Genomic DNA, 23,336 nt, shown 5'->3' with positions numbered 1-23,336 from the left:
TGCAAAGCGAGTCCTGGGTGCTGTCCACTGTCCCCTGCTCTAAGGCTGCTAACCTACCGGCTCCGACACTTTCTTCTCTGCAGTAGGCTCCTCTGCCTCCTCCGCCCGCCGCCTCCTCTCTGGCCTCTTCTCTGCCTCGGGTAGCGCAAGGAGGATGCCGCTCCTCGAGCTTATTTCCCCCACACCCCCCGCCCCACTTCAGCAGCAGGAAGTAGTCCTGTTTCTAAATCGTTCCCTCTGGAACCCACGTACTCTGCCAAGAGGTTCCGGCGCAGATAAGGAAGTAGATGCGCCCTTTGTTGGGGGCTTAGGTCCCTTCAAAGACTGCCAGTCCTCGTTACCAGTTCCTTGTATCCCCACCATGACCACTGTGCTAGTTCACCGCTGAACTGGCAATATTTAAATACTGAAGGCTTCTTTCTTCTCCCCATTAGAAGCCAATAGAAAGATGGGAGGAGTCACGGAAAGCCAGGAATTTTGATTTATTTGTAGCTGGTGCGTTTCCTGTTGGCGCAATCTTTTTCCTTATTGTGGATTGAATGATTGACACATGCGTACATGCAGTCGATATATATCTATTAGGCCCCATATATCTATTACGCTCCAGATTTCCCAGTTTAGCTTTCAAGACACCAGGGTTTTACTCAGGATTTTAAGGCTATGTCAGCTTCCCTTTTACTTAGTATTCTACAAGAGACACTTCACCAAACACTTCTCTGAACTCACTTTAGTATTACCGAGAAAAAAAAAAATCTTTGTCAGTTTGTCCTTTGCCTGATTTTCCCAAGCACACAGCCACCTAATTTTCACTATATGTTTAGAAAACAAACAAGTGATAGGGTGGGGGATACAATTTCAGTAATATCAGTGAAAGACTGTTGCTGGTTTCCTGATAACTATTATAGGCTGAGCATGAACGTAACCAGATTTTCTTTAGCTGTTCTTCACATGGAATCTACACAGATTTTTGCAGTTGTGTCTGAAAGGGAAAGAATGCATTTTGTTAATTCGCTTGTAGTAGGAAATGCATGGTCTTTAGATCCAGACACCGATAGTTTCAAATCCTAGTCCTGTGATTCACCAGATTTGTGACCTTGGTCAAATTTCTTAATCTCTTAGGCATTAGTTTCTTTTGTATAAAAGGGAAATAATACTCTTTTTATACAATTGTTGAGAGAAGTCAATTATAATGAAGATCATGTGTGTCTGGCACTTAGTAGGCACTCAACAAATGTCAGTTTTCTCTCCTCTTTCTTTAAATGGACTCAACTGAGCACTTATTGCATGCCAAGTACCATGCTAGGCTTTGGAAATACAGTCATGAACAAGATAGACACCATCCTGAAGCTCTAATGATCATTTATGTGGTTATGATGGTTGACTTTCGAACAACTTTTTCATTATGAGTAATTGGTCTAAACCATCTCCATGCAAATAACCAATACCGACTAATGAGAAATCAGAGGAAATCTAATGGGGACTGTGGGGTAGGATTTCCTAGCATTTTTAGAAGAGACGCAGGAAGAAATAGCATCTTTTCCCTTTGGCCATTGTTGTGCCCGGATGAGACACCTGGAAGACCACAACTGTTTTGCAACTATGAGGGAAGGCAGAGGAGAATGAAGCTAGACAATAAGGATGGTAGAAAAGAGAGACTGAAAGAATTGGGGTTCTTGAATGTAGTTTTTAAACTACTCATTCTCCCTTGCCCGGACACTTCCCTATTGCTGGACTTGTAGTTATGTGAGATAATAAATTTCCAATAAGCGAGTTGGGGGTTTCTATTAATTGCAGCCAAAAGCATACTAGTTTGTGTAAAAGGATATAGACAAAATAAACAAGTAAACAAATAAGTAAAATAATTTCAGTCAGTGGCAAATGCTATCTAGGAAGGAGCTAAACAGGTGATGTTATGGAGAGTGACTATTTAGGGAAAGGAGAGGCTGCTTTAACTAGCATGATCAGGTAAGTGCTCTCTGAAAAGGTGGGTTGAGATCTGAAAGGTGAGGGAGAAGCAATCCAGGTGGAAAGCTGGGAGAAGAGTGTTTCAAGCAGAGTGAATAGCAAAAGGAAATGACCTGAGACATAAATAAGCTCATCCTGTTCAAGGAACTTAAAAAAAGCCACTGTGACTAGAAATAATATTAGATATGAGGTAAGAAAGATAGGCGAGAACAAGATCATATATTGTCTTGTAGGACATTGTAAGAAGTTCAGATTTTATTTTAAATTCTATGGAAGGTATTTGGAGATATTTCAGCTCAGTTTAGGTTTAACAGTTGATCCTAAATTCAAAACCTTGAAAATTAGAGGAGGAAAATGTGGAAGTTCCATATTAACTATAGGGACAGTCACATGTGAGAAAGAATACAGATCAATATTTCCAGAACTGTTCTTGCTATGGCTGATGGAAAATAAAGGCAGATTTTATTTGATTAAATTGGGGACTTTAAAAAAGAAATTTTTCCTTGGTAGAATTCAATCATACAATTAATTAATGGCTATAATCTAAAATAACTGCCATCCATAGCTAATCATTAGTCCCAGAGTGTGTTAATGACTTATAAAGGAACCAAATGTAGGCACTAAGATAGCTCTCAGTCTTTACTTTCTCATTTGGGAATTTAAGGTTGACTTCAGGTGCAAAATAATAAGACTAAGCCAGAAAGCTGTGAGTTTTGAGTTGGGGATAGGAAATCCTAGGGAGTTTTAGGATATCAGGAGGGGTATGTGGTTGGTTTTATGTAGATTTAATTTAAATCTATGATTTAAAATCCATGAACTTGGATATCTTGTGTAAGCAACCCAACTTGTGCTTATATAAACTCCTCTGTAAAATGGAAAATAATTTTACAATATTCATAGTACTATAGGAACTATTAGATAATAATCACCACAAATTCTACAAAAAATAGCCTTAAAAACAAAACACTAGGAGAGAGAGATTATCCCCACTCTATAGATGAGGACGTTGAGGTACATATGTGTTAAGTGACTGACTTAAGATTCTGCAGCTAGTTAGCATTAAACTAGTAAGTGATAAAGTATAGAGTTAAATAAAATCAATCTAATGTCACTCCCCCTCATCTTATAATTTAAAAATTTGTCATATGAATTGTAGGAAACTCTTCTGCACAAAATGAAAAGGCAACCTACTAAATGGGAGAAAATATTTGCAACACATATATCTGATAAGGGGTTAATATCCAAAATATATAAAGAACTCATACAACTTACTGGCAAAAAACAAACAAACAAAAATCAATCTAATTTAAAAATGGGCAGATGACCTGGATACACATTTTTCCAAAGAAGACATACAGATGGCCAATGGGCACATGAAAAGTTGCTCAGCATCACTAATCATCAGGGAAATGCAAATCAAGACCATAATGAGATATCATCTCACATCTTTTAGAATGGCTATTCTCAAAAAGACAAGAAATAAGTGTTGGTGAAGATGTGGAGAAAAGGGAATTTTGTGTACTGTTGGGGGGAATGTAAACTAGTGCAACCACTATGGAAAACAGTATGGAGGTTCCTAAAAAAATTAAAAATAGAACTACCATATGATACAGAAATTCTACTTCTGAGTATTTATCTGAAGAAAATGAAAACACTAACTCAAAAAGATATATATACCCCCAAGTTAATTGGACCATTATTTACAATAGCCAAAATATGGAAACAACCTAAGTGTCCATCAGTGGATGAATGGATAAAGAAAATGTTATATATATAATGGAATATTATTCAGCCATAAAAAATAATGACATTTTATCCATTTGTGACAACATGGATGGACCTTGAGGGTATTATGCTAAGTGAAATAAGTCAGACAGAGAAAAATACCATATGATTTCATTTATACAAGCAAACAAAAAACAAGCTCATAGATACAGAGAACAGACTGATGGTTGCGAAGGCAGGAGGTGTGTGAAATGGGTGAAGTAGGTCAAAAGGTACAAGCTTCCATTATAAAATAAGTATGTCATGGTGTAATGTACAACATGGTGACTGTAGTTTATAATGCTGTATTGCATATTTGAAAGTTGCTAAGAGAGTAGATCTTAAAAGTTCACATCTCAAGAAAAAATATTTTGTAACTATGTATAGTGATAAATATTAATTAGACTTACTATGGCCATCATTTTGTAATAAATACAAATATCAAATAGTTATTCTGTAGACCTGAAATGAATATAATGTTATATGTCAATTATACCTCAATTTAAAAAACCCCACAAAAATAACTTTTAGAAATTAAGGAGAGAAAACTTTAAATGTCTTTAAAATATATATAATATATATATATGAATTGTAGGCAGATTGTTACTGTTTAAATGGCAAATATGTTAATGTTTGAACCTCCTTTAAATGACTTGCTTTAATCATGCTCTTTGAAAACTCTAATCATATTCCATCCTTGCTTAAAATATAATATAGACTCTCAGTTATCCACAGGATAAAATTTAGACTCATGATTAAATTAAAGCCTATCAAAATCTATAAGACTAGTCAGCACCTAATTCAGAGGTTCTAAATCTGAGTGCTGTGTATGCCTTCAGTATACTGTGAACCCTCTGCATTTATTTATTTTCTTTTTTAAAAATTTTTAATGGAGTATAGTTCTTTACAATGTTGTGTTAGTTTCTACTGTACAGCAAAATGAATCAGCTATACGTATACATATATTCCCTCTTTTTTGGATTTCCTTCCCATTTAGGTCACCAGAGAGAACTGAGTAGAGTGAAGGCACGTGATGTGATTGCCTCCAGAGTCCCATTGCTTTCATTAAGGAGAAAGTGACCAACTTAGTTTAGAATTTCAAATCTGTTCCCTGCCTCCTACTAACCCTCCAGTCATATGATGAATAAGTCATTAGCTAAGGAAAAACAAAGTTATTTCACAAAATGGGTTTATTTTGTGGTAGAGGAGCAATCTAACATTTAAGCAACACTAACCACTTACAAATAGGTACCATTTAAACTAATTTTAATGGCTTATAAGGTAACCAGAAACTAAGGTCCATAAAAATGGAGGCAGACTTTAGAGCTATTCCCAGATGTGAAGAAATAGAAGATTTAAAAAAAGTAGAACTCTAAGCATGCTGTGAGCATATTTCTGAGGAAAAACATAGTAAATCCCCTTAGATGAGTTTTAGTCAGATACCAGTTTCTCAAGACTGCAGATAAGGAGTAAGGGTGAGAAATTCTTTGCCAAGGACAGCTACAAATCTGAGTTTTTCATGACATCATGATACATCTGATTATAGCCCTGGGTTAGAGCCCCAGGGATTTGTATAATCCTGAGTAGCTGATCGTAATCTGAGACATTAAATTTAGAGAATTTACTTACTTGGATATGTCAGATTCCCTCAAGGCTCAGGAGGAGCCACCCATGCAGACTTTTCTATACATAAAAGTGAAGGAGAATTCCTAAAAGAACTGGGCTAATTCTGTTTGTTTGTTTGTTTTTCATAATGCACTGTGGGCCATCCTGTTAGTCAGAGTAAAGCAGGTATGGAATCATAACCCTACCAACATAGGATGTGTGAGAAATTTTCTCCTATACATTGCAGTTTGACGGAGCCCATTTAAATGCAAATCCTAAGGCAAAGGCCTCATGCACAATTCAGATCTCCATGTTGAATAGAGAGTTCACATGAGAATCTGTACATATTTATATGTATTTAAATATGTGTGTGTGTGTATATACAGACACACACATATATATACATGAAAAATAAACCATACCATTGTAAAAACTATGAAAAAACTTCATCAATAAAGAAAAAAATCACAATAATCACTGAAGAATCTACGTAGGAAATACACCTAATAAGTGTTTAGAGTGTGCTCAAACTTCTGCCAGGTGGAACCCTTTCAATGCTATCAAAAAATATATATTTTAAACACCAGAATATACATGCCCCAAATAATACCTAGTCAAGGTCATGTCTTATCCTGGTCCAAGAAGAAAGTTAATGATGATGTGCTGTCTCGACTTATGAAGAATAAATGTCATGATACATGTGAAGTACTTAGGAAGTACCTGGAACATCATAGATGTTCAACAAATGCAATTACCTAGATTTTTTTCTTTTTTTTTTTTTTTGCAATACGCGGGCCTCTCACTGTTGTGGCCTCTCCCATTGCGGAGCACAGGCTCCGGACGCGCAGGCTCAGCGACCATGGCTCACGGGCCGCTCTGCGGCATGTGGGATCTTCCCGAACCGGGGCACGAACCCGTGTCCCCTGAATCGGCAGGTGGACTCTCAACCACTGCGCCACCAGGGAAGCCCCAATTACCTAGATTTTTAAATGAAAAATTTAAGGGAAAGCTCAGTGACTCACAGAAGAGGATGAAATGACTATGAAATAATTAAGATATAAAAATGTTTCTTAAAAAAAGAAAGATGGAGTAACAGGGACTGAATTTCCCCTCCCACCAAGAACAACTAAAAACTGGAGAAAATATATGAAATAATAGTTTCAGGCAGCACAGAATATGAACACTGAGAGTGGACACAAGCAAAGTGAAGCTTATGATTGTCCCAGATTCTTTCTTGGAGATTTGGCCACAGATCAGGAAAGGAGAATCCAGGCAGAGCCTGACAATCTCCTTCAATTGATGAGACAAATTAAGGAGTCTGGGCCGACTAAGGCAACCCAAGCTTTCAGGGCAGAGTACCAAAGAGGAAAGAGCTACATGGAGAGTTCCAGACAGCTTCAGAGTATTTATCTTGAATCTTTGTTTTCCCAACTTTATTGAGATGTAATTGACATATAACATTATGTAAGTTTTAAGGTGGGACCCCCTTGAATCTTTTTTTTTTTTAAGATTTTTTTGATGTGGACCATTTTAAAGTCTTTATTGAATTTGTTACAATATTGCTTCTGTTTTATGTTTTGATTTTTTTAGCCACGAGGCATGTGGGATCTTAGCTCCTGACCAGGGATTGAACCCACACCCCCTGCATTGGAAGGTGCAGTCTTAACCACTGGGCTGCCAGGGATGTTCCCCCTCTTGAATCTTAATCTGAGTACCGATCAATATGTACAAGTGAAGACACTACCTGAGGCCTGGGAAAACACTAGGATTAGAAGGAACAATCTGTGGAATGTACATAGGGGTGGGATTATTCTCACCAGTCAGAGTGAAAAATTCCATAATTCACAGGACATAGGGTAAAATTCTTAGAAGAGTGTAGCCTCAGTAGTGGGACAAAATTATCCCTAGATTAAAGATTGCTCTGATATTTTGTAACAAAACTTGAGCATAAGTCTTGAGAGAACAAATTGTTTTCAAATAGTTTAACTGCATTCCAGAACAGAGTTTAGGAATATTTATAAAAATACCAAAATAAGCAACACTGAACAAAGTAAAAGTCACAATATTTGGTATCAAATAAAAAATTACAAGGCATTCAAAGAAGCAGGAAAATATGACTCATAATGAAGAGAAAAGTTAGTCAGTGGAAACAGACACAGAAATGGCACAAGTGATAAAATTAGTAGACAAAGATAATAAAAGAGTTATTAAAACTATATTCCATACTTTCAAGGAGGTAGAGGAAAGATTGAACATATTAAGAAGATACACAGAAGATATTAGAGAAAGACTCCAGCTTCTAGATATGGAAGCAAAAAATGTGTGAGATGAAAGATTCACTGGATCAGATTAAAAACAAATTAGACAATGCAGGAGCAAAGATTAGTAAACTTGAAGACATAGCAATAGAAACTATCAAAAATGTAACAGAAAAAAAAAATGTAACAGAGAAAGAGACTGAACAAAATGAACAAAGCATCATTGAGCTGGGGAACAACTTCAAGTGGCCTAATATATGTGTAATTGGAGTTCCTGAAGAAGAGACAGGGGTGGGATAGCATAAAAAATATTTTAAGAGATATTGGTTGAGAAGTTTCAAAATTTCATGAAAACTATAATTCCACAGATGCAGGAAGCACAAGACATGTGAAGCAAACTACATCAATGAATACCTTAATCAAATCAATTAAAACCAGCAATAAAGAGGAAATCTTAAAAGTAGAAAAAAGACACATTATATGCAAAGGAACAAAAAAGAATGACAATAGACATTTTAATAGAAAACAGTGCAAATCAGAAGACTGGTGCAGTATTTTTAAAGCATTGAAAGAAAAAACCTGTCAACTTAGAATTCTGTACCCAGCAAAAATGTCTTTCAAGAAACAAAGGCAAAATCAAGATTTTTTTTGACACATAAAAAAGCTGAAAGAACTCATCACTAGCAGATTTGCAGTACAAGAAATGTTAAAGGAAATCTTTCATGCAGAAGGAAAATGATATGCAGTAGAAATCTGGACCTACATAAAGGAACAAAAACTACCAGAAATGGTAAATATGTGGGTAAATGTGAAAGAATATTTTCTTATATTTAATCTCTTTAAAAGATTAATGACTGTTTATAGCAAAAATAATAATAATGTATAGTTTGGTTTATGATATATGTAGAAGTGAAATGAATGACAACCATAACATAAAGGCGAGGAGGGGGGAAATGGAAGTATATCGTTGTAAGGCTCTTATATATTTACATACATGAAAGCCTTATAATTTATTTCACAGTAGACTTTAGTAGTTAAAGATGTATACTATAAACCCTAAAGCATCCACAAAATACTCCAACAAAACAAAGAGCTACAGCTAATAAGCCCACAAAGGAGACAAAATGGAATAATAAAATATATCAAATTTATCTAAAAGAAGGTTAAAAAAAGGAAAAAGGGAATGAAGAGTGAATGGCACAATTACAAAACAAATAGCAAGATGGTGAACTTAAAAGCCTACCATATCAGTAATTTCACAGTAAATATAAATTGACTAAACACTCCAATTAAAAGGTAGAGATGATCAGATTGGATAAGAAAAAGCAAGACAACTATATATTGTCTGTAAGAAATTCACTTTAAATTAAAATGTATAAAGCACATTATAATAAACATGTTATATCCACTGCTTAGTTTAAGAAATAAAATGTCACAAATATAACTGAAGCCCCTTATATAAGCTTCTTGATTCTTTATCCTCCTTTCATCACAAGGTAAACATCATTCCAAAGTTAAAGTTATTGCTTTAACATTACTATGCATTTTCTTTGTATTTATTTTTACTACATATTTATATGTAGTGTGTATGTGTGTGCATGTTTTTAAGGTTTATATAAATGATACCAAAGTGTATGTATTCTCCTGCAACTTGCTTTTATCCCTCAACATTATATGTTAAGATTTATCCCTATTGATCAATGAAGGTTCCATTGTAGCGGTTTATAAATGTGATGCTGGACCAACAGCATCAGCATCACTCAGCAGTGGAAATTCTTAAGCCCCACCACTGACCTCCTGAATCAGAAACTCTGGAGATGAGGGCTGGTAATTTGTGTTTTAATAAGACCTCCAGGTGATTACAATGTATGTTAAAGTTTGAGAACCACTACTCTAATTTATTTATTTTCACTGCTGTATAGTATTCTATTGTGTGAATATATCACAGATTTAAAAAAAAACTATTATCCTACAGATGGATATTTTGGCTGTTTCCAGTTTTCCCTATTATAACTCTACAGTGTAAATTCTTGTATATGTCTCTTGTGTACACCTGTAAGAGTTTCTTTGGGATATGAAGTAGGAATAAAACTGTTAGGTTGTATGCAATGCATTTCTTCAACTATACACTAGCCAAATTGCTCTGCAACGTGGTTATATGACAACAGCAAGTACTACTACCACTGCTACTACTGCTGCTGCTGTTCCTGGCAAATACTTACATAGCATACACTGCATGCCAGACATTTTTCTAACTGTTTTTCTTAGATTAACTCATCAATACTCACACTAGTCCTCTTGAGGTAGAGACTATTATTACTGTCATTTCAATCATACAGGTGGCACCAAGACATTAACTAACTTGCCCAAAGTCAAGTTAAGCCAAAGAGACAGAGCCAGGACTTGAAACCATGCAAAATGGCTCTAGAGTCTATGCTTTCAGCCATAGTGCTATGCTGCTTCTCCCACTAGCAGTGTCTGAGGGTTCTTGTTGGTCTATATTATCATTAGGCTTGGTGTTTCCCAACTTTAAATTTGTTTTGCCAATATGATGTGTATAAAATGGTAATTCACTATAGTTTAGATGTACATTTCTCTGATTACTTAGTGCAGTCAAGGCGTCTTTTCATGTGTAGCCCATATTCAGATTTCTCTTCTATAAATTGTCTGTTGTGAAAAATGTCTTCAAAGTGACCCTTAGCTTCTTCTACAGCGTGAGGAAATTATAATGAGGAGGGTATAAAAATGTTAAGGACTGCTGCTAAACAATGACTGGGTTTTTAAATACTTGGCCAGGATAAGAGTAGTCTCTCCTATTTTTATAAAGCTATGATTCATTCTCCACCCCACTGCAATCTGATTTGTGCTTCTACTAACTTTTTCTTTTTAAAGTGGAGCATTAAATGTAAACCAACCCTTTCTATTTATGTCAAAGTCTAAAAACATCCATTTAGAAATATGAATACAGTAAACCTGACATTTGCAACAACCAAAGGATTTTTGTCACCCCTAGTAAGACTACGCCCTTGGGAAACCTGCATTTCTAGTTGAAAATATCCCTGAAATAGATTTTACCCGGATTGGGTGTGAGGCAGTAATAACAGTCAAACAAGTTATCAGGGGCTGCTGAGGTTACCTTATAATCTTTCAATTAGAAATTACACCTTTGTTTTTTAGAATAGAGGTTATCAGGTGCTGGAAGGAGGGTGCTGGGAAGTTATTGTTTAATAGGTGTAGAGTTTCTATTTGGGATGATAAGTTCTGGAGGTGAACAGTGGTGATGGTTGTACAACACTGTAACTTACTTAATGCCACTGAATTGTACACTTAAAAATGGTTAAGATGGTAAATTCTATGTATATTTTACCACAAAAAAGTCAATAAATAGAAAAAAAGAAATTATATCTTTTTTGCTGTGTATAAAATATTATGCTTGGACTCAAGGTTTAGCAGTAAATAAGACTCCCAAGGTTCCTTGTTTTATGGAATTTCATTCTTGAGGAGACAGGGGTTAAAATGAAACCATGAATTACACAACTAATTGTTTAATCACTATTGGGATAATTGTCTGAAAGAGACCTCTAGCATGCTAAAGAAGATATATAGTAGGGAGCCCAGATCTGGTCTGGAGGATCAGGGGCAGTGAGATGGACAGTCTCTAAGATGGCTCCTGTCTTGGTTCAGGCTGCCATGACAAAATACCACAGACTGGGTGGCTTAAACAACAGTTCTGGAAGCTGGGAAGTCCAAGATCAAGGTGCCAGCTGATTTGGTTTCTGGGTCCCACATCCTTATAGGCCTTATCTTCAAATGCAGTCACATTGAGACTTAGAGCTTCAACATGTGAATTGGGAGGTCGTGGGGCACAAATTAGTCCATAATAGCCCCCAGTGTTCTCTGCCTCATGGTATTCATGCCCCCGTGCAATTTCCTTCTTTGACTGTGAGCTGTATCTAGTAACTTACAAATAGAATATACTAAAAGTGATGGAATGTTACTTCCAGGATTAGTTTACAAAAGGACTGTGGCTTCTGTTGTGGATGTCTTCTCTCACTTGCTTGTTCTGACGGAAGTCAACTGCCATATTGTGAGATGCCCTATGGAGAGATCCTCATGGTAATGAAGAGAGAGAGACCTCTGGCCAACATTCAGTGAGGAACTGAAGCCCTCAATCCAATAGCCCACGAGGAACTGAATCCTGCCATCAGCAACGTGAGTGAGGTTGGAAGCAAATCTTTTCCCAGTTGAGATTTCAGATGAGATTTCAGACTTTGTCGATAGCCTGACTGCAACTTCATGAGACACCTTGAGGCAGAAGCATCCAGCTAAACCATGCCTGGATTCCTGATACACAAAAATTGTGAGATAATAAATGTTTGTGTTTTTAGTTACTAAATTTTGGGTAACTTGTTATGCAGCAATAGGTAAGTAGCACAAAAGATTTCCTTGAGGGAGTGACTCTTACGTAGGAATATGAAGGATGATGGGAGTTACTAGGTGACAGAGTTTGAAGGAACGGAGGAGTGTTCTAGACAAAGACACAAAAGCCAGAGAGGCAAGGACATCTTGGCAAGAGTTCACTGGAGAGAGCAGGGTGAGACAAAGCTGGTGAAATGGGAAAGTGCTTTGGAAAGTTCAGGAACATAACAGGAGGAATGAGCACAAATCAGACAATGAAAGAGCATTTCCTAGTTGCCTAGATGCATCCATAGAATTATAGGGTGGAGAGCACCATGATGAGAGCCAGGAGACCTGAGTCCTAGTGCTAACTCTGTGACCTCAATCAATCACTTGGTCATTCTGGTCCTCAGTTTTCTCATGTGTAAAATGGAATCTGAATTCTTTACAACTCTCATTCAAGAATCATTATAGTTATATGAAACTATATGAGGAGAGCCATAAGACACTCCTGAAAGAAACAAAAGTAGGCTTGAGCAAAGAGAAAGACATCCTATGTTACTGGAGAAGAAGACTCAGTTTCATAGAGATGACAGTGCTCCATAGATTAATTTATAAATTTAATGCAATCCAAGTAAATCAGAGTTTTGACAGAGCTAGGTAAGTTGATTATAAAGTTCATGTGAAAGAATAGACAAATGAGAATACCCAGAAATAGCCTAAAAGTAGAAAGAGCAAAGGGGAGGGCTAACCCTAACATATTATTACAACATGTTCTGAACCTCTATAATTAAAACTGTGATTTTGGTGTATGAACAGACAGATGAATAAAGCAAGGTAGAAAATCCAGAAATAGACCTCGGAACACATGGACATTTAGCATGTGATAAAGGTGATATCTCAAATCAGTGGGGAATATATGGACTGTTGCATAAATTATACTATACTATGGAAAAAGATAAAATTGAATGCATTCCATATAAGGAGTTGAACCCCAGTGCAGTCTCAACAAAGGCCTCTGAAGACACTATGGGAAGCTCAGAAGCAGGGATGGCCCCTCAGAGTTTTCACAAGTTGGAATAAAGGAGCTGGGTCTTTCTATCCCACAACAACCAAATGTATCAGAAGTTTAAATGCAAATAATGAAAGTATAAAAATAGTACAGGAAAATGCAGATGAATTTTTTTATTAAGTGTGGAGGAAAACTTCCCTGTGATTCAAAATCTAGAGGCAAAAAGATAAATTTGACTGCATAAAAATTTCCATGGAAAAAATATTACAAATGAAGTAAGAAAATGACAATTAGGAAAAACATATTTGCAATATAGGATTCATAATGTATTACATCCCTGGCTCTAAAAAATGGAGAAAAACAACAAATAATATAGATACTTGGGCAATATATGGACAGGCAGTTCACAGAAATAGAAATGGCCCTTAAACACTTGAAATTATATTCAGTCTTATTCATAATAAGATAAATGCAAATTATAGCTGTACTAAGACATCAGGTAGGCAAAAATCCAGAATTGGACAACATGTTTGTTGGCATGACTGTGGGGAAAAAGGCATTCTCATTCATGGCTAGTGTGTGTGTAAAATGACTGAACTTCTATGGAGAGGCATTTGGCAAGATTTAGCAAAATTATATTTGCATTTACCTCTGACCCAGCAAACTCACTATCCCAGCAAACTCACTAAAGAAACACTTGCAAAAATTAAAAAAATTATGCACCAGGCTATTAACTGCAGGATTCTTTGTGGGAGCAAAAGAATTGAAACAACTCCAAGGCTTCTCAATAGGGGACTGATTGAATAAGCAATGGGATATCCACATAATGAGGATTATGCTGCTAAAAAAAAGAAGTGAGGACAATCTCTGTATACTTACGCAGCATGATCTTCAGGGTATATTGTTAAGTAACAAAACCTAAGTGAACAGTGTTTACAATATGCTAAGTTTGATTTAAAAAGGGGTAGAAGTATGTGCAAGTGTATATATGTGTATTTACTTATTTTTTAAAAAAAATGGAAAGATAAACTGAGAATAAAAATGGTTAGCTAGAGGGGAAAGGAGGGAACAGGGTAGATGAATTAGAGATGGAAGCCAGATTCCTCTGAAAGTATTCAATTCTATATTTTTATTTATTAAATGTTCTTAATAACTAAAAATTCATTTAAGCAAGTTACATTTTTATTTAAATAAAAATTTATTTTATTATTTATTATTATATATTATTAAATAACATTTATTTTTTATTTCAATAAAATTAAAGTCATTTTATTTAAATGTCTTTAACAATTTTAAAACAAAATTTAATCAGAAGAGAAAAAAGCAATACCTGAATATTGAAAAACAAATGGGCCAAACTGTATGACAAATTGGTGGCATATAGTGAATCCTGTAATGCACCAGTCAGACATCTTTCGGGGAATGAGGGACATGATCCACCAGCCAGTAGAAGTGCTAGTGGCAGAGAGATCTCAGCTGGCAGCCCTTTCTGGGAAGCACCTTGGTGGAAGAGAGGGGCTTCCTGCCCAAGGTCTCACTCCCTTCCTGGGGCAGCCTGCAGCCAGTAACTGGTTGACGCAGGGGTACAAGGTACAGCTCCTTTGCCCCATCTTGGGACAGCTCTGAAGGGCCACCCAACTTCAGAGCTCCCCAGATGGTCTGCATCGTCCTTTGTTGAGACTATATCGCAGTCCAGATTCTACTTGTGCCCTGTTTCTTTACCTTTCTTTCCAGGTGTTGCTCTCGAGAGCACTCCCTAATAAATTTCCTGCATGCAAACTCCATCTCAGCATATGCTTCCTGGGTCACCCAACTATGACAGTTGGTGCCAGGAATGCCAGGAGTGGGTCAAGAAGCAGTCACTAAGATGGTGGTGTTGGATCACCTGCTGCCAGGCTGGCAGAAGATATCATCACTTCTAGTAGAAAGTGTATAAATAGTCCCTGACGCAATTGCAGTGCATACGTTAAAAACTTTCACCATTAGCAAACTGGTGGGGAGGAAATATTCTAGTGGGTACAGTGTATCAGGTGTTAGAGATATATAGAAGAAATATGGGTGGATATTGCTAAGCTTATTTGATGCTATTTAATGAAATACTGAGAGTGATTAATTGGTTATTAAAAACTAAACATGAAAGCTAAAGGATTTCCCTGGCAACAAATATAGAAGCTCTCATCTTCTGCAACTGGAGAGCAGGAATAGCTGAGGACCAGGTCCAGGGCTTAATCATAAGTGTAGCAGAGCCTCAAAGGAGCTTAAACTCTCAATATTGGCAAGTCTGGTATGCCAAGGACGTGGTGCTAATTAGGAAAAAGTGGGACCTTGACATATGGAATGGGGATATCTGGGTTCATGCACCTAACATATTTAATTCCCAAAGGTCCATGAACACTTTGAGCCAAGGAAATGACTCCCACCTCCCTAGGGCTAGTGATCCTCCTTTCTGCAGGACAACTTGAGCCCTTTCGGGGTCAGCTCTACCTTCCAGGCCAATACAGTAACTAGAGTTAAGTCACTGGGGATGTGATGGACCTGATGATGAAGGAAAGGGACTATACGTTAAGGTGCTCAAGATCCAGGAGGGTACACATGATGATGGAGTAAAAGGGACTATATCCTAGGAGTTCAGGATGTGGGTGAATACACATGGGACTGAATTCTGAGAGTGCTGGATCAAGAGGGATAGAATACAGAGTTGAGTAAGGGAGTTTAATTAATTTGGAAGCACTCTCCTGGGATACAGGATTTAACAACCTGGCAAGGATCTCAGGAGATGGTGTAAACATGCTGTCAGAATGGTTTCATACATATGGATAGTGATGGCCCATACTAAATGAGGTAAAGATGCCTGAATTGCCATGGAAGGCAGTAGAACAAGGGATTAAAAAGTTCAAAGAAGTGAGCATGCTAAAATGGATATACGTACTAAATATATAAGCCTGGAAAACTCACCAGGCAATAATGTTCCATGGGACAGACCAGAGGATACACCATTTACCAAAGTAATAAGGAAGGTGCTAGAGAGAAGGGAACCCAGAATCACTAATAAGTTCAGTAGTGGCTCTCCTCTGTAGACCAGACTGGTGGTAGGAGATGCCAATACAAAACTGGGCTCACTGATTGCATTGGGGATGTTAGAGATGGCTCGAGAGGCTGAGCTGATGCTGTATGACCCACGGCCCCACCATAAAGCACATTATTAGCACAGACTATGCAGCATGGTCCAAGGCCTCCAGGTAAACAAAGACAGGCAGGACATACCAAGGGTTTAGAGGTTACCTCCAAGAAGCTGGGGGGAAAGGGCCAACTTTTCTTTGGACAAGGTTAATCCTTTTACTGTTCATTTTCTCACCAGAACTTTTTATCCTCATGTACCTTTATCCTTCCATCACACCCACTTCAGATCAAGCTGGATGTCTGAGCATTGCTGGAGAAAAGCACTTGACTCTGCAGGTTGGGGGTCACTTAAATTCATGGTCTTCATCCTCATTCACCTCTTCAATGCCATCAACATTTTTTTTTTTGCAGTATGCAGGCCTCTCACTGTTGTGGCCTCTCCCGTTGCAGAGCACAGGCTCCAGACGCACAGGCTCAGCGGCCATGGCTCATGGGCCTAGCTGCTCCGCGGCATGTGGGATCTTCCCAGACCGGGGCTTGAACCCGTGTCCCCTGCATAGGCAGACGGACGCTCAACCACTGCGCCCTGCCATCAATATTTTTAAACATTATTTTGCCAAATCTTCAAGCCCCTCACTCATCTCTTCCTCCCTCAGTTTAAGCATACTTTGTTCAAGGCCATCAGGCTTGGTTTCTTTAACTTCCAGTACCATAGTCCAGAATAATTATCTGTATCCACACCACTGCTACCTTTTTCATTTCAGAATTAGAGGACCAAGCCACGTTCCTCCTCTCTGAGGCCAACCCTCCCATCTATACCTTAACCCTTTTCCCTCTAATTTCCTTTAGGATCTTACTTCATCTGTCATCTCCTTTCTTAATCTTCTCTTTCTACTAGTTCCTTGATATCATCCTATAGATACACTCAGGCTTCTGTGATCCTCCCCCTGCCAAGACATCTCCCTTAATACCTTGTTTTTCCTTTAACTTCTGGGCAATCTCCTCCCTCCACATCTTAGTCAAACTTCTCAAAAGAGTAGTGTATATTTACAGCCAGCACTTCCTCATTTCCAATTATAGTTGTTAAATTGATGACCCTGATGTTACATCTGACAAATGCCAAAATTATCGTACATTAAAAATAAAGATATTTCTTGCATTTAGAGAGTCAAAAACAAAAAAGCCTTTAAAAAAAGAAAAAAACTTAGTGGTTCTACTTCCTGACCTCTCTCATTCATTCCTCAGTCCACTGAAATCTAGATTTTGCCTACCACCCTTCACTAAAACTGATCCCACAAAGGTTACTCCTAAGTGCCAAATTCCATTGTCATTTTTTCAGTCTTTTTTGAAACTATTTCCTTGGTTTCTATGTTGCCACACTCATCTGGGTCTGTTCATTCTCAGATCATTCTTTCCCTATCTTCCTCTGCTTACTTCTTATGTAATTGCTCCCCAGGGCTCTGTCCTCAGCCCTCTGTTCTTTTATTCACTCATCTTGGATGACTTCATCTTCTTTTTAGGTTTTTGATAACATTTATACTCCAATGACTCCCAAATCTATATTTATATCCTGGTCTCGTCTACTAAGCTTTGGATTCAAATATACAGTAACTGATATCAGGCACACTGATATTTCTACCTTTTCTAAGACTGAACTCATTATCCTGATTCTGACCCAGCCCTTCCTCAAAATCTCTCTTATTTAGGAAACCACAAGCCACAAACCACCTGGTCACACAAGATAGAAACCTGGGAGTCAGCCTTGACTCCTCTTTGTGCCTGCAGTCTTATCCTCTCCAAATCATTCTCCCCATTGCTGTCTGATCTCGTCTAATCCCCCTAACTACATCTCTTGCCTCTCTCCCAACCACATATTCTCCTGCTATTTTAACCTACTTAGGTATTCACTAATGCACTTTGCTGTTTATTTTGTGCCTCGTGCATTTTTACATTTCTTTTGGGTTGCCTTTTTCTACTCCTTTGCCTGTTGAATTTCTAGTTATCTTTTGAGTTTGGATTTTCACTCCGCCATCCTCTCTCATATTATTTATTATTCCAAGGCTTGGGTCATCTGATAAGTATGCCTTATATAGTTATATTTAAGTCACTAACTCAGAGATGGTGAAATGGAGAGGGTGACAGAACATTAGGGCATTTTACTAGAAACCTGCCTCCAGGTTAACATTGATCAACTAACCAATAATATTCAAGCACGGTGGTCCATCCATAAGTGAAACTCGTAACTGCAATAATATCCATTCCAAATTTCAGGTATTTACCCTTAGGGATAGCATGTTTCTAAAATAAAGCCATCCTATATATACCCCCTTCCATATTATGGGACATTGATGTTACAAGTAACAAAAATCCAATCTTTTTTTGAATTAGAAAAAAGTAATTTATTGACTTATACAATTGAAAAAGGGGGATAAAAAATGGCTTTGGGTATTTCTAGCTCCAGGGCTCAAGGAATGGCCTCAGGATTCATTTCTTGGCTCTTTCGTTGCTCTGTCAAGCTCTCTCCACATAGTGGCAAGATGGTTACTGGCAACTCAGGCTGACTGTCTCTCATCAACCCCTGCTGAAAAAAGAATGCCTATTTACCTACTGCTCTGGCAAAAATTCAGGATTAGCTTTGATTACACTGATCTGTGTCCCATGCTTTTTCCTGACCTACTCACTGTGCCCAGGGGTGTAGAAAACACTGCTTGGCTGGGACTTGATCTGGAGCGGGACTGGCCCCACCCAAACGACCTGGGCTGAGAGTGTGTGAAAGGGATTGCCTACTAGAAAACTGTGTGCTGTAACCAGAAGAGGAAGGATGGGCAGGCAGAAACAATGGATGTTCAGTACGTTCTCCTTCAGGTTTCAGCTGTGAAGATTAGCTATATGCAGAAACAGTCCTTTAGTCATACAGCAGGAGTGGCATTGATATTTTCTAATTACTGCCAAAACAATGGCTCAAGATAGATTATTTTAAAATTAAATTATCAGTTTGGACAGGCATCCTCTAATACATAATTAGTTTATAGCTAACCAGTGGCAAACCTGTGGTAATTTAAACCACACTGACCTAGGTTCAAACCCTGGTTCAGCTCTTTTCTAGCTGTGTGGTCTTAGGTAGGTGACCCAACTTTGCTGAGTGTCAGTTTGAAGAATAATAATACTACCTTCACAGAGTTGCTCTGAGGATTAGGGATTATTCATAAGAATCACTTACATAGTACTCAGCATATGATAGGCCTTTAGTTAATGAAATATAAATATTAATATAGTACATTAAGTTACCTTGGAGTAACTTTAACTTTCTCAACTAATTTATCCTGTTATTTCACCAGAAATTAACTTCTATAAAGAACATGATTCTCAGTCTATGAACTATGGAATTTAAGAAATATAATAATTAAAATAATTTAAATTCTTTTTTAAAAATAGATTTATTTTTGGCTGTGTTGGGTCTTCATTGCTGCCTGCAGGCTTTCTCTAGTTGTAAGCAGGGGCTACTCTTCACTGTGGTGCGCCAGCTTCTCATTGCGGTGGCTTCTCTTGTTGCAGAGCACGGGCTCTAGGTGCGTGGGCTTCAGTAGTTGTGGCTCGCGGGCTCTAGAGTGCAGGCTTAGTAGTTGTGGTGCATGGGCTTAGCTGCTCTATGGCATGTGGGACCTTCCTGGACCAGAGCTCGAACCTGTGTCCCCTGCATTGGCAGGTGGGTTCTTAACCACTGCACCACCAGGGAAGACCAATAATTTAAATTCTAATCAGAGGACCCATTCTCCTAGAGTGGAAAAAATGAATTTCAATCAATTTGGAAACCTCTCTACCATAATTTTTTGGAGCTGACCTGATTTTAGGGGAGCTGGAAGAGTGCTTATCTCATCTGCTCCTTAAGTAATTTGTACATCAGGGCTTCACTGTCTTATCTGGACCCCCATTGTTAGTACCTACAGGTTGTTGTCGACATGTCTCTCGTACATCCATTTGCCCCCTTCAGATCCAATGGCTCTTTATCCCAAGCTTTGGGTGGCGGGCATGGGAGTTAGAGGTGATTGTAGGAGTCTATCTGCTGCATCTGGGCCACACTGGAGGCGGGAATCTCCTTTGTAAGGCTGTTTCTAACCTAGTCTGCCCCAATGAATCATGCAGCTGTTTCTGACATGGAGTTAAGAAGAGAACAAGGCCCCTTTGCTTTTAGGTTTCTCAGACCTATTTAGTGTATTCCCATACTTTCTAGCATTCAGAGTACTAAAAGTAATCTTTAAGAACTCTATTTAATTTTTAGTTATTTAATTCAATTTAAGACTTTCAAGAAACAATTGTATTTGGGACTCCTTCACAACCAATGAAGATTAATTAAAAACATAATCATGCACAGTCATGCATCATAAGTCATCTTGCATTCAGACATTAAAAGACTCTCCCCAAACCAAAGACTATGAAAAAGAACATCTTAAAAGTGAAATGCCTAAAATGTCTTGCTCCTCCACCAACTTCAGTAGGAAATGAGTGTTTAGTAGAGCAAATATGCAGTATTGGTGATTGCCGGAGCAAGTTAGCAGCTGACAAAGCTTCTAGACTACTGTCTCTGTCTACAAAGTCATCTCTACAATTCTGATTACCACAACTTATCTGAATAAGAAATTTTAATACTACAGTTTAAAATTTTTTCAAAATTTCTCTTGTATTTCAGAAGTTCAGATCTATGATAGTGATATTTTGCTTGGGCCTTTGGCCAAATATTCACTTTAAAACTAGGCTATTCAGCCTTCAGCTAAAATGTTTGTAGTTTCTCTAAAATGGTACCTCTTCCTTAATGATTTCTTTGTAGAAATAGATGATGAAAGAAATGAAGGTTTTTTTCCTTTTCAGTACAAAAACTTCCCGGTCTTCCCTCCGTGATCGATATGAATATTTACATAATTTCTGGGTACGCTTACCTCTTCTCTACTGGTTTCTTTCGATGCTCCTATCCCACCTACATTCCTTTCCCCCTTTTTAAAAGACTGTTTTGGATGTTAAATTCCTGAATCAAAAGAGACACAGTTTCCAAACTGCTTCTGCTCCTGCCATAGTGGGCGCTTGTGAGGTCTCAAGAAACGCCTTTTGTTGGCGACAGTAACTGTGAACCATAGGAGAAAGATCCTCAGTAGACTAGAAAATTAAGCAAGTTGTCCGTTTTATATTTACAATCTTCCGTTGTTTTAGAATGCATCCTCATATTTCCTGAAAATTCTTTCGTTTAAAGGCCAAACGTCTAAGACTGGCCGGCAACCAATATACACACCTTATTTTTAGATTTTATCTTTTAAATTTTTAAAATAAATATGGACCATATTACTCAAAACTTACAAAACAAAGAAAAAACCAGCACGCCACCGTCCAAACACAGCAATCTAAATCATTTTGACGAACTCCTCCCCGCCTTTGGCCTCTCGCTTCCGGCACCTTGTACCCTTGACGCTTGCGCGCAGCCGGAGCCGCCGCGCTCAGGGGGGGTGGGGCTGCCGAGCGCCGGTGCGCCGTCGCCATGGTAACCGCAGAAGCCCGGGCCTAGGGAGCGGTGAGTGTGGGTCGGAGGGTCGCGGGTCCGGGGTCCGAGGGGCCTGGGGTGGGCGCTCCGCATGGGCGTGGAAGAGAATGGGCATCTCCCCTCCACGCTGCTCGGCAGGGGCTGGAGGGGAGTGGGCTTCAACCGCGGCGTCCTCAGTTTTTGCCTTTGCCCCGAGCTTTGCGTAACCGGTCACGCTCCGCGGGCGGGCCCTCGGGCTTCAGGCGGAAAGGCGAACTATGGTGCCCAGACATGACCGGTACCCCTCCGCCCCACCTCCGTGTTCTCGCACTGGGGCTGCCACTGTCTGTATCCTCGGGTCTTCCCTTTGTTTAATCCTGGGAGCCCAGGGCTGCCCTTTGAGGCCTTTCCCTTGAGCTGGGACTTAAAATCCTTAAGGGACTACATTTTTTGAAGAAAAAATTCAATTGGCTTAAAAGGCCCTTAAGAGCTATTCCTCTACCACAACTTCATAGTGTCTTGTCTGCCTTCCTTGCCTTTTGTTTATGCTAATCCCATTACTTGGATTGTCCTTTTCTCCTTTTAAGACTCCTGCTCTTCGATACTGAAGTGTCACCTCTTCTGCGAAGCCTTTCCGGGACCTCCCCACTCGGGAGTCTAATTTAGAGGTCCAGCCTCTTTACTCTCCAAGCACCCTTTGCTTATGTCCATTATGCCCCGTATCTCACTCTGTCATTGCTGATTTACTTGTGTCTTTCCAACCAGACTGGGATGCCTGTGGAGTAGGGACCTATGTGATTTTCTATTATTAGTGCCTTAGCAGCCTCAAAAGAATTCACACTTAGTAGTTAAAATTCACACTAATTCAGTAAGGCAGAACTATTCTCAATTCACAATTGAGGAGAGTAAGTTCAGAAAAGTCGCATATTTAATAAAATAAATACAAGAATCAGCACTAAAGCATGGGTCTTCTGACTCACAGTCATTCTGCCTTCAGAGTTCCAGCCCTCCCTCTCCCCTCTCCACGCTCATTTTCTATGTGAACTGTTGGTTATATGTAGTGGGGTTGCAATTTTGATTCATGTTATAACTATTCTGGGCAAAGAAAGTATCTGTCCATACAGTAAATATTATAGGTATAGTAAGAATTAGAACTTAAAACTGAGAATTTAAAAAAGTTTATTATTTTAACAATAACACAAATAAACCCACTATATATTAAACATAAGTTACATATTTCTCATGGGAAAAACTGTTTTCTAAAACAAAAATGTTAGTGAGTTAAGTTTTTTCAATATCTAGAATGTTGATAAAAGGAAGAAAGGAAAAGCTATGTTAGTATGATCACCCTGTTACAACTTATATTCACAGTAAAAATACTTTAAAATATTCTAAATCTTCTATGTTATAAGAAGAAAAAACCCATAGAAAATAGAATTCTTTGCTCTGTCTTCAAAGGACAATATGATGAAAGGCATAGTCAGCAATAGACCACCAAACACATGAGAGTTTACTTTTATTCTCCTAATTAGATATTGTCTTTCAAAAGTTAGGCCTAAGGATAAATGGCCTACAAGACTTCACTTTGTCCTTTTATTACAGAAAGGCTGATCCTAGTTCAGTCTAGATTTGGATTAGAACAGTCTTGGGAGCTTGACTATAGAGTGGAGTGGCTTGAGGGTTAGTCTTAGTGCAGTGGTTCTCAGAG

At 38.3% G+C, this 23,336-nt stretch overlaps 2 protein-coding genes and 1 long non-coding RNA gene across 7 annotated transcripts in view; 1 reads left to right on the top strand and 2 right to left on the bottom strand.

The window, feature by feature from the left end:
• Positions 1–177, bottom strand: part of KLHL20 (kelch like family member 20) — a 78,573-nt gene extending 78,396 nt beyond the window's left edge. Inside the window, exon 1 of one of the 2 annotated variants that reach the window (XM_060034167.1) lies at positions 58–177. The gene's annotated coding sequence lies outside the window, so the exon portion shown is untranslated. The remainder of the gene's footprint in view (positions 1–57) is intronic. The other variant, XM_060034155.1, reaches the window with a different exon arrangement.
• Positions 178–18,537: 18,360 nt separating this feature from the next.
• LOC132439651 (uncharacterized) lies at positions 18,538–21,561 on the bottom strand. Of its 2 annotated transcripts, none has more exons than XR_009522392.1 (3): positions 21,469–21,561; positions 21,057–21,238; positions 18,538–18,703 (listed from the first exon to the last, which is right to left on the bottom strand). It is a non-coding gene; the product is annotated as an uncharacterized lncRNA (long non-coding RNA). The 2 variants fall into 2 exon arrangements; XR_009522391.1 differs by having other exon boundaries at positions 18,538–18,700.
• Positions 21,562–21,609: 48 nt separating this feature from the next.
• The window catches only part of ANKRD45 (ankyrin repeat domain 45), a 61,649-nt gene continuing 59,922 nt past the window's right edge, over positions 21,610–23,336 (top strand). For all 3 annotated transcript variants that reach the window (XM_060034108.1, XM_060034118.1, XM_060034111.1), the window contains exon 1: positions 21,610–21,679. The gene's annotated coding sequence lies outside the window, so the exon portion shown is untranslated. The remainder of the gene's footprint in view (positions 21,680–23,336) is intronic.

This window comes from Delphinus delphis, chromosome 1, assembly GCF_949987515.2.
Source record: "Delphinus delphis chromosome 1, mDelDel1.2, whole genome shotgun sequence".
Lineage (NCBI taxonomy): Eukaryota > Metazoa > Chordata > Mammalia > Artiodactyla > Delphinidae > Delphinus > Delphinus delphis.
This window is presented reverse-complemented; position numbering and strand designations above follow the sequence as displayed.